Source organism: Scardinius erythrophthalmus (assembly GCF_964197995.2).
Source record: "Scardinius erythrophthalmus genome assembly, chromosome: 25".
In the NCBI taxonomy this organism is placed as follows: domain Eukaryota; kingdom Metazoa; phylum Chordata; class Actinopteri; order Cypriniformes; family Leuciscidae; genus Scardinius; species Scardinius erythrophthalmus.
Genome location: NC_138245.1, coordinates 17,082,906 through 17,096,118, shown reverse-complemented (window position 1 = coordinate 17,096,118; position 13,213 = coordinate 17,082,906).

Here is a 13,213-nt window from a genome sequence, read left to right as displayed (position 1 = left end):
ACTCTATACGACAGAGAAAAAGTGCACTGGTTTGAGATGTGCTGTCACTGCCATTAATCTCTGTGACCTCAAAGCTGAAACCCGGGGACTTGAGGACACAGGAAAAACCAATGAAATTATTAATTATTAATTATTGAAACAATATTAATTCAAAACATTTTAATTAGGGCAAAATTAAGAAACACCTGGAATATTTCTTAATACATTTACAGCTTTCCATGTTGTATGCATAGCAGCCAGAGACATGACAAATAATAATAATAATAATAATTTTATTTAAAAAACGATTTTCAATTTTTTTTATTTAAATGTGATCAACTAAAACAATTAATTCCAAAAAGATTTCCATTTTAAAAAATGCAAGTGTAATATTTTATCCATCATGTTAAGATGAATATTATATGATTGAGACAATGTCCCAAATAACAGAATAATCCCGCTCTTGCACTTGTATATAGTGGCCGCTAGATGGCGGTACAACACCATTAATAATTCTGTATCATATCTTTCGAGTTTCCACCATGAACCCTGATGTCCCGTCTCATTCTCACACGCTGCATTCATCCTACCTGAAAGATTATTAACTCTCTAAAGTTTGTGAAATCCATCCATGGCGTTATATATTTATATTTAGGACATTATTTCGATATATCACTTCAGATATTATCTTCTTACTGCTCTCTCGCTGAGTTTTTCACAGTCTTGTACCTCGTAGACGCACTTGTCAGAGGTAAATGATAAAGTTACGTTGCTTTCATTGTCTCTCGGTTGTTATAGAGAGGCTAAATGAGTGTGTGCTCGAACACAGACAGTTTATTACAAACGGCGGGCTGCACTTGCTCTGTAATTACTGCTAGTAACAGGAGAGTTATAGTCGCGCGCGTGAAGGATTATTCTCCGTCTCAGTGCTTTCTAATGATGAACCCCACACAGCTAATAACGCCAGCCTTTTCCCTTCATGTCTTATTCAGTGAATTCTTTCTCCGCGCGCGGGTGGCCTTATTTTGTCGTGTTTAAAGTAATGGGATGTCACTGGTGGAATTGTTTGGGAGTGAGCAATTATTACCGCCCTCCTTCCCCTCTCTTCTGCTGAAGAAATGTGCTCCCCAAACCCTGTATCCTCCTCATACACACTGTATCCTCCTCATACACACTGCATCATGTAAATGAGCGCCGCTGTTCTTACCTCTGAGGAAACTTAATGATTATAAAAGTTCCTTCCTCGAAATGTATGTCTTTTCTGTTTCGGAAAGGGAATTTATCAAGTCAATTTCTTAATTTAAATGATTATATTATTATTATAAGAGTAAATAAATCGCATGGTAGTGTCATCTGAGGATACATTTCAATGTTTTTAAATGTATCTGTGCCTTTAAGAAGTCACAGGGTTGACAGCTTTAGTTCATTTAGTCATTAGCTTTTCTTTTGCTCAAGGTCATGACTCATAAGGTGTTCATTAGAAAGAGAATTTTTATTTTTATGTAAATTTTTGATTATACCCATACAGATATCTAACTTTTTAGTAGTAAGTTGTAAAAAAACAAAACATTATTAGTAGGCTAAGTCATGGCAAATTATGTTTTTACATTAACTCATCAAAATAATAGCATTTTAATAAGTTATACAAGATTCAAGTCAGTTTGATATAATTTAAGTTGAAATGACTTGAATGTAAGTTTTTAATTTAAAATATGTGGAACATTTTTTACAGTGTACAAACTTGAGCTAACCTCACAAAACACACAGAGCTAGTGACAAAAAGAAGAAGCACTTGTCTTCGAAGAGTTTATTTAATATTTTTTATTAAGGGTATATCAGTTTAATGGTAACATTTAAATGACCTGTTTTTATTAAAGTCAAAAATATTAGTCAACATCCCTAAGTAAATACATTGATTTATACCAACAAAGCATTTTTTTTATGAATTAAGTCAGGTAGAAATAGCCCTTTATGGGAGTTATTGCAAGTTACCACTTCAGTGTGTAACATCTTTAAATAGAATATGTGCAATTAAATCTAAAATTATATAAAGAGACAAATTACAAATAATAGCTTTTATTTTGTATTAATATTGAATATATTTATCAGTACAAATGACTATTTTTTATTTTCTTATTATTTACTAAATAAATACAAATTAAATAAAAAAATATATTTTTTGAAATTTTTTGTTGATGCCTTTAGTAACACATTGGTTTTTATTGTCACTGTTTGCACATTAGAGACTCTTTTAATGACCCAAAAAACACAGTGCATGATTTAATGAAAAAATATGTCTGGCTGTTTGTGGGCCCAACTTTCCTGTCTGGCCCTGCTGTCTTTTGGCTCTACATGACACACAGTCTCTTTTATCCTTCTTCCCTGAGTGTCAATATTTCAGGAAATGAATTTTCGCTCTGACTTTCGACGGAGTGCCACGCAATGTTCCTTCGGCACTGCTCAGTTATGATTCTCCCATTCTTCCCTGCTTTGGAACCGAGATTAGATTTGTTTGTTATCATCCATTACCCATTTCCATTGTCTTCATGCATAATATCCATTATCCTGCGTGTATCAACGTGGCTTAATCTGATTCATCTCACGAAGAAGAAGAAAAAATTCTCACCACTGAACAGAAATAAATCAATTACCAACAGCTCATCTTACATACCCACTTCTACAGGCGTCCCACAAAGCAAGAAAACATTCTCTTTCAGAGGATAAATGTGGAAATATTGATTGTGTTGGAAGAAATATTCCTCAAGTTATGATCAGACATTTCCATAATGCTCAGTCCTCCGAGAGAACACTCTCAGAAGGAAGAAGTCTCAGCGGGGATCCTATAACACAAGCCCTCTGATAAAAGACATTTGTGCCCTTTCCTCCAATTCGACTCTGTCAGCATTATTACGACTTGTATTCTCTCATGTGCCAGTTGTACATTAAATGCTGTAAGTTATATGCAAAACATTCATTCTTGGAGCTGTCAGTTCTTGTGAAGCAACTAACTTGCTTGACTGACGAAAGGAAGTCCATTGTGAAAGCAAGGAGCGCTGTCCGTGGTGCTGAAATGAACTCCATAATGTCCAATTGCCTTGTTGCTTGGCTACATTTGATTTATCCTTTCCTCATAGAGATGTAAATTACAGAATATTATGCAATGACAATAATGTGGAGGAGTTATCAATTCCCTGTTACATATTTGACACATGCACTTACAGGTTCATTTATGGGAGGCTTATTAATTGATATACCAACCGAGACAGGTGCTTCTCTCACTTCATCACTTAGCCTATAGCCACATCTAAATATTCTACACATGGCGCCACAACATGTGATGACTCCTTACATTCTCTCTGCAAAAGTGCAATTGGCCAGCAATTTTGCCCGAGGTCCTTGAAAACAAGTAGCGAACATCTAGAGAGCTTCACAAGGTTGTTTGTGGTTAATATTTTATTAGGTAAATGTCCGGGCCGAAGAGGATGTTCAATGGTGAAAATAAATAGCATGGAATATTGAGTGCAATGGCAGTACTTTTAAAATGAGGATTCAAATGGGTTATATTTCTTGTTGTACCGAATACCCCTTTTATCTCTCTCTTTTTTTTATACATGAAGGAGACAAAGATTCCAATTTCCTAGCCGAGACGACCGGGGATTGGAGACGCATATCAAAGGATAGTTGGTGTGTAGGTGGCTTAACCCACGACTTTTATATCCCTTCTTAAGTCAGACGTAGTGCGATAATGAGAAAATAAAAAAAAATGTCTGGGGTATCAGATGTTAAACCTCTAAATGACCTTTTGGTGTAGGATATGGTATGGGGTATCCAGAACTGGTATAAACCGTTGATGGAGATTTCATTTCACCTGCCAGGCTCAACTTTGAGGGGTGTCAGGCTGCGATTGGCTATTGATAAAATCATTTGCCACATGATAGAAATCTAAAGAGTCCCCGGCTATGAGACTGAACGAAATAGACTAAATCGATCTTTAAAGGATTAACCTGTTCTTGCGCATGGGAAAACCCAGACCGCGCTTCGAAGCAGGGCAGGTTGGAAGTGTAAAAAAAAATTAAAAACCTTTCCACTCACTTTTTTGCCAGGCTGTCGCTATTATACAGCCGCTCACTTCAACACTTGTAAGCTATGACATCAGTTAGCGTGGATACTTGAAAGATCGCGCGCGCGGGGCGGGGGTGCAGCCGACGCACGTGCGCGGAATAAGCAAGGCAAGTTCGCAGTTCTCTTGTCAAATCGATCGCAGCTCGGGAGGAGTGTGCGAGGCGCAGTTATCATCGCAGACTTCCTCATCACTCACAGTCCCAGCGGTTCCGCAGGAAGACAGCTGTTAATAACCTAACAAGCATGTCTGGAACATTATAAGGCCATTAGTCTACTAACCTCCATATGGATTTACGCACTTCTTTTCTGAGATTCAATCGCTGACGGTGCTTTTCGCTTTTTCTTTTGCGTCCTCTCTCGTTCAGTGATGTTTGGCGAAGAGATTCGCAAAATGATGGGCAAATTCGGTTCATGAACTCTCCGTTTCGCTCTCCGTGTGATGGACAGGCGGCTATCGAGTTCGAGCTGGGCTGGAGTTAGTAGAAAGTGAGCTCGTTTAAAACAAACATCTGTCTTCAGACTCCTGTCACATTTGAAGCAAGGAGAATGCCCTCGCTTTCATAAACGGAGGTAAACTGCTTTTCATTCTCTATTTTGGGCCAGTCTTCAGCTTAAACTGTGACACTGATTAGTTGTTGGCTGCAAATTGACATTGGTTGGGTTTCCATTAACGCTAAGCAGAGCGTTAGTCGCACGCAAAGAGCGCGCTTTCCCAAAAGCATCGTTATCTGTAGCACGTAAAAACGTTCGTAAATTAAGTCAAATGGGTGCAACTTAAACGGATCTTTTTTTGTAATCGTTTTTGCAGTGTATCCGAGTCAAAGGGATATTTAATAAATAGTGTGAATGCATTTTGAGCATTACAAACACGAACACAATTGTTAAAAGTCATCGAATTTAAAACGATCCTCTGCAGTCTGTGCATGCCACGTGACAATCTTAAATTGAACAGGCATAACTTTATGCGGGCCGTTTATTTTATATTAAAACAATATTCTTAACAAATGATTTGAGTACAGTGTGACTAAATGAGCGCCTCCCACTAGTTCTTATTCCTCCTCCTCCTCCTCTTCTTGTTCCAATGGCGTTCACATGTTGCATGGTGGCAACGCATGTGGCTTAGACCTCAAACCAGATGATCTATGAATACATAATACATATACATCCTTCTTAAGGAGCACAACAAATAAGTGAGAGCGACAGAGATCCTTTATGATGATCCACGTAACGCGCGCTGCCATATATTGTTCAGAAATGTTAAATAACTTTTAGCGCATCTACAAGATGATGCGCAGTTTCCATGTTTGGCGATATTTGCGCACAATTGGAGGCGACAATCTCCTGAGGATATTATACATAATTTCGGCCTTTGTTCAACATCTTTGGACCTTAAACAACCTTTAACGACGCACTTAAAGTTCTACTTCTCAGTTAAAGAAAAAGTATAAATACAATTTTCCCCCACTCATGTAAATGGCATAAGGGGTTTAAAACATTTAAGTAGTGATAAAAGTTAGATCACACGTTAGCCAGACTGCGTATTTTCACCTTTCGCTAAACAGACGGAAACAAAGTCGCGTTTGCCAGATGAGGTAACCATAACAACACCCCGCGTCGCGCGCTTTCCATCGCGATCGGGTTTCTGGGCTTTACATAAAACGTAACAAAAATGCTTTATAATAGATTTGCATATCACTAATAAACTTAAAAAATATATATTTTAGAGAATTACACCGCGCTAGTGGCGAGTACAGATTGCAGTTTGCGCAGCGCGAGATGAACCTCGACAGATCGAAAAATTACATTTACATTAATCAATGATTTACTTGAATTATTTTTAATAGTCGCCCCACCTTGAAGCCATTGTATTCGCACACTGTATGAATGGTGCGTAAGGAGACGTAATGAGCGATTAGTTTGGGTTTCTGAGCTGCTTATTAGCACTTATCGAAACAGCGATTCGCTGATCTGGCGCTTTTAACGCGCGTTGAATGCTCTCAATGGAGAAGGAATAGAGCTGCGCGGCTGAAGCGCGAAGTGCCGCCTGGACTAAACGCACCAACCTCATCACATCATGTAACAATTGCTCTTCATCTTCATCTCCACCCCTTTCCAGCTCCCCTGCCATTTGTTCTGTTCAATAAGTATTGAGAGCGATTCATTATTCCCCCTTTGTTTCGCTTCCTCCGCGGCGCGCTGCAGAGACAGTCGTGTCATTAGTTCAACCGAGGTTGGGCGAGAATTGTAACGCGACTTAATTGTCATCGACACTCACATTAACAGCCGAGCAGCACAGCTGAGCCTTGCGGAGATTGCTCAATGAAACCTGTGCGTAAGAAGAGCTACACATGTGTTTTTCCAACTCTGTCACGCACACATGTCATCCCTTTCATTTGGGCCTTGAATCACAGTGTTCCCTTTGAGTGAGATGTAGGAGAGAAAGAGGGTGTGTGTGTGTGAGAGAGAGAGAGAGAGAGAGAGAGAGAGAGAGAGAGAGAGCACATCTGGGCGGCTGCCTGCAGTCGATTGGTTCTTTTCTTTTCTTTTCTTTTCTTTTCTTTTCTTTTCTTTTCTTTTCTTTTCTTTTCTTTTCTTTTCTTTTCTTTTCTTTTCTTTTCTTTTCTTTTCATGTGACATGACAACAAAATTACTTCCAGCATCAATCTTTTATTAATATACCCTAGTACAATTGCAGTTGATTTTGATATTTAGGCTAGGTTTTCATATAATTACCCTTATAAACAAATTATAAGGCACACACACACACACACACACACACACACACACACACACACACACACACACACACACACACACAGACGCAGACACAGACAGACACACACACACACACACACACACACACACACACACACACACACACACACACACACACACACACACAAATATATATATATATATATATATATATATATATATATATATATATATATATATATATATATATATAAACATTCAGACACCAGATATAATTTAATAATTTTACACTATTGTTCATTTAAGGTATGTAAGTGAGGATAGCAAAATAAAGTAAACTGTAACATATTATACCCAACAAATATTCATACAGTGGGTTAGGGTTAGGTTAGGTTTCCTGGTTTCCTTTTTACACCACAGACTGAACAAAATTAAGCATTGCTTGGTATCTGGTCGACCTAAATTGGTATTATTTAATTGTGTAGTTAAATTTAACAGCTGACAGCTATTCAACCTAAATCATTTGTGAGACAGTCTAACAAAAGGATGGCCAAAACCAGTGAAATATCAACTGATTTGATAACTAAGAACAAGTTCTTGACATATTTTATTACCATTTCTAAACTACAGCGAATAAACTATACTAATGTGAGAAACGTTGAAGGTGTCTGAATACATTTTGATTTGACTATATACATATACAGTATATAGTTCTCATTTAGTAAGTACATGCATGGGAGGACGAGTCGTGTTCATATACGAGGGAGGGAGGGAGGGGTGTGGTGGGTTGGTGAGGGGGAACGAGGGACGCTCGAGGGGATCTCTGATAGATAAGGCACGGATTGTGAGCAGCTCAGCTGGTCAGATCTGCTCTCTGAGCTCTGAGCTGGCATTAGCCAATCCACTCTGTTCTGCCGTGATGGATGGATGCTCTTAGAACGGACAAGGACCGGGGAGAGGCAGAGTGAGAGAGCATCACACAGAGAGATGGTGGGAGGGTCATTAAAGAGAAGGAGGGAGCCATATAAATCGAAAGGGGTTAGAAAGAAATTAATGATGGAGGGAGAGACAGAGTGAGAGATTCATGAGGAACAGAAGGCAGTGATGGGAAAGTCTCTCATCTGTAAATGAGATTGTCCCTGATGGCCATTTTCTCCCCCAGTTCGCTCATTCTTCTTTCCCTCACAAACCTCAATGCTCCACTGGACGCAGGTCTCAATACCGGGGCTCCGCGAGTGCTGACAGTGAAAAACAGAGAGACAGGAGGGAGTCGGGCCTCGGGAGACTCTTTCGTATTTTCCCCTCTCTCACATAGTCACTTCACACCACTTGGCCCTGAAACCTTAAAAAACCCGAGAGGGCACATTATTCAACAAAAAAGTTTAAGGGAAAGAGAGTTGAAAGCGCAAAAATACATCAGAGCTATAAAATACTGAAGAAAGTTTGTTTAGGATTCACATAGGAAACAGATATTTTCAAAAATTCACTGTTGTCCATATCAGCGCTGTATCAGACTGCTCATCCGGGCAACTGAAACCAGCACTTTCATGTTCACACCGTGGACTTGCTCAGACGCAACTGGCAGCATCTTGCATCTCAGTTATTGACTGCAGTGAAAATGACCTCAGAAGATTTAATATTACTGTAATATTGTGCGCTAATTGTTTTGCTCATTAGTGACCCTGGACCACAAAACCAGTCTTATGGGTAAATTTTTTTTGAAAATACATAATCTTTCCATTGATGTATGGTTTGTTAGGATAGGACAATATTTGGCCGAGATACAACTATTTGAAAATCTGGAATCTGAGGGTACAGAAAAATCAAAAATCTCCTTTAAAGTTGTCCATTTCTATTGGCGATAGTGCTGCATCCATTCACAAAAATAAATGTTTTATATATTTAAGGTGGGAAATTTACAAAATATCTTCATGGAACATGATCTTTACTTAATATCCTAATGATTTTTGGCATAAAAGGAAAATCTATAATTTTGACCCATACAATGTTTTGTTGGCTATTGCCACAAATATACCCGTGCAACATAAGACTTGTTTTGTGATCCAGGGTCACATTGTACTTTTAGGATGACAGCTTTCAGGATAGTAACCTATACTGGTGAAATTCTACAATAATAGCCTATATTATATAAAAAAAGAAAATATATATAATAATTTTAACTCATCATTTTCATCTATATTTAGTTATTTATTTGCAGGTTAATTCTCAAACACGTCAATACTTGATACGTTTTGTCTGGAAAGAATCTTATGGTATATGTATATGGAGATATGAAAAAACCTTATTAAATAGTACATAACGTACACATTTGCAAAAAAAGAAATAATAATAAATTCAGGGTGGTACAGCATGACCATGATTTTTGTACATAATATTATTTGAAATACCTTGCAGTATGCACATACTATATGAATATAATAATTCAGTAACATGGTCTATATCAAATGTACCATCTGATACCTTGACTGCACCATAATACCTTTTTTTGTAAGGGTACTGGCTCACCCTATCCATTATCTCTTCAATCATATTTTTTCCCCATTGACATAGCTTTACAATTTTTACTGTCTGTCCTGATGGTATTAAACAGCGTCGAAGCCCTCCTGCTTTTCTGCAGTGAGTGGCGGTTTGGATTGGTTTATTCCACTCAGAATGGATGACACCCATTTCAGTGGGATTTGCTTTAAATAACAGGCTAAAGGAAAAAGCTTTTTGGCTTTAGCATGGGATACATCGGATAGGCATGCACTTCAGTCTGATCTGAGCAGTGTCAGTGAGAGCTGTCAGATTTAAATTAAAATATGTTGAGGTGTTGCCACACCAGAAGCCAGTGCTATTGTGTTCAAAAAAGACACACACACACCCCTAACATTATAACCCCAAACCCTACACTGTAAAAAGTTGCTGCCTTAGAATTTTAAGTATAATAAACTTGGATATTTAAATAATTTCAACTTAAATTACATTAAACTGAAAACGAGTCGAATCTTATAACTAATTGGTTAACTTATTTTGATGAGTTAAAGCAACGAAAAACATATATTGTCATAAATTATTGACCATATAATTTTTTACTGTGTCCTAGTGGATTGGGTTGCGTTGGCATAAGGTAAAGCAATGCCTTCAGTATTCAGGTTACAACTCTGAACGAAAAGAATAAGCTATTAAATGTGCATCAGTTTTGTGGGCGGCTTTAAGTGCTTTTGTGGCTCAAGCAAATGGAACCAAAATGTTGCTTTTCAATTGTACAGATTCTCAGTCAGCTCACAACAATCTCTATCGATAAACCCGTTTTGTCTTTTCAGTGGCTCGTATGAGCTTTCAAACCTATTGTGAGGATTGAAATCTCAAGAGGTGGAGAGTCTATAAACTGCGTGTGTCTAGGCTTTTACGCACACCTGATGACAAATGCGGTTTTGATGAAAATACATGGTGAAAATCATCTGACACATGCATTTGTCACCAGAGTACAGACCTTGAGCCATTCAAGCTGTATTAAAATGTGCTTCAATACATAACAATTCAGGGGCGTCATGCACTTTTATGAAGAGGCACGAAAACCAGACACATTTAACAAACGGTCTCAATATATTAAGTGTCTTTAACTACTATGTAACGTTTAAACTAATCACTTCATACACATACACTTATTGTGTACATTAATGTTTTTACATTGTACTTTTTATTTTAAAAATACCTGCATATAATTACATCTATAATTACAATTTTGACCCTTAAACCTTAACACAACCATAAACCTAGTCATACCACCAAACCTGTCTCTAACCTTACCCGTATCCCTCCTCAATAGCAGCAAAAGTGTTTTGCAATACAACATGAAAACAGCAAGTACATTGTATCTAAAAATCTTTTTTTTATGTAAGTACATAGTAGATAAAGACATCTAATATAAAGTGTGACCTAGGGTCTATATACACTCACCTAAAGGATTATTAGGATGACCTGTTCAATTTCTCATTAATGTAATTATCTAATCAACCAATCACATGGCAGTTGCTTCAATGCATTTAGGGGTTTGGTCCTGGTCTTTCAAGGAGATTTCCTGAACTCCAAACTGAATGTCAGAATGGGAAAGAAAGGTGATTTAAGCAAATTTGAGCGTGGCATGGTTGTTGGTGCCAGACGGGCCGGTCTGAGTATTTCACAATCTGCTCAGTTACTGGGATTTTCACGCACAACCATTTCTAGGGTTTACAAAGAATGGTGTGAAAAGGGAAAAACATCCAGTATGCGGCAGTCCTGTGGGCGAAAATGCCTTGTTGGTGCTAGAGGTCAGAGGAGAATGGGCCGACTGATTCAAGCTGATAGAAGAGCAACTTTGACTGAAATAACCACTCGTTACAACCGAGGTATGCAGCAAAGCATTTGTGAAGCCACAACACGCACAACCTTGAGGCGGATGGGCTACAACAGCAGAAGACCCCACCGGGTACCACTCATCTCCACTACAAATAGGAAAAAGAGGCTACAATTTGCACGAGCTCACCAAAATTGGACAGTTGAAGACTGGAAAAATGTTGCCTGGTCTGATGAGTCTCGATTTCTGTTGAGACATTCAGATGGTAGAGTCACAATTTGGCGTAAACAGAATGAGAACATGGATCCATCATGCCTTGTTACCACTGTGCAGGCTGGTGGTGGTGGTGTAATGGTGTGGGGGATGTTTTCTTGGCACACTTTAGGCCCCTTAGTGCCAATTGGGCATCGTTTAAATGCCACGGCCTACCTGAGCATTGTTTCTGACCATGTCCATCCCTTTATGACCACCATGTACCCATCCTCTGATGGCTACTTCCAGCAGGATAATGCACCATGTCACAAAGCTCGAATCATTTCAAATTGGTTTCTTGAACATGACAATGAGTTCACTGTACTAAAATGGCCCCCACAGTCACCAGATCTCAACCCAATAGAGCATCTTTGGGATGTGGTGGAACGGGAGCTTCGTGCCCTGGATGTGCATCCCACAAATCTCCATCAACTGCAAGATGCTATCCTATCAATATGGGCCAACATTTCTAAAGAATGCTTTCAGCACCTTGTTGAATCAATGCCACGTAGAATTAAGGCAGTTCTGAAGGCGAAAGGGGGTCAAACACAGTATTAGTATGGTGTTCCTAATAATACTTTAGGTGAGTGTAAATATATATATATATATACACAGGTGGAGAGTCTATAAACTGTTTGTGTTTGTGTGTGCAAGTTTACACCTCTTTGTGTGTCTGCGTTTGTAATGGTTATGATTAATCCGAATGATGGATAGCTTAATTGTCTGTGTGATTAACTACGTTGGTTTGCTCACTGCAGTCGAGTGAGAGCATCTTTGTGCATTGTAAGGTGTTTAAAGCATTAAGTCTGATTTATTAAAGCAATAAGCCACTCAAGGCCATGCGTTACACTGATTATACTACAGCTAAGAGACGATAGAAATAAAGCTGACAAAACCCATTTCCATACCGGCGTGATGAAACCGATCTTCAACCAGATGGAACTGGATTAATTGTTTGAATGTTCCGATCCCAATTTGGCTTTTGACCTGTGATGCCGCCTGAATCATAATCATACAGTGTTTGGCCAGAGGAGAACTGTCCCACTGGCTGAGCCTGGTTTCCGTGCCACTGTCGCCTCTAGGTTGCTTACTTGGGGACACGACTTAATATTCAACAATATTACTGATATGACACCATTGTATGAAAACTGTAAATCCAAAGAATTTTTCTCTGTGCCGAGTAACTTGGGAGTTTGGTTTGAGTGTGTGTGTGTGTCCTGATGTGTATAAAAGCCAGTGTGTGTAAAAGAGAGAATAAGTACGAGGGGTTAGACGGCCGTGCTCCTGAGGGAACACAGCAATACGGTGTTACACTCCAGAGCCCCACAGACAAATTAATTCACTTATTGACACCGCTGACACATCTCAGTGACTTTGTAAAATTAACAATTGATCACACTCACTTGCTCTTTCTCTCCTTTTTTCTTTTCCCGTCTCCGTTCCCCCTTTCTCCTTCGGCCGATCTCTTTGCACGCCTGGCACGTTTAGTCATTATTATAATTACGCGGCAGCCTGCAGGAGTCTGGGCATTAGCGATAGAGGGGTGTGAGATAATCGGGACAGTGGCCGGCCTCAGCACGCCTTTGCAGGGATGAGGACAAGGAGAAAGACCCCGGCTCCGACAGCGGCGGACCAATCTCATTGATTGTCCAAATCCACTTCCAAACAGGACGTAGTGTCAAGGGTCACCAAACACAGGGACAATAAAAAAGAGCAGTGCATTTATCACAGAGAGAAAGAGAAAGAGAAAGAGAAAGAGGACAAAAGTAGAATATGGTGACAGACTGTTTGGTTTTACTGCTGCAC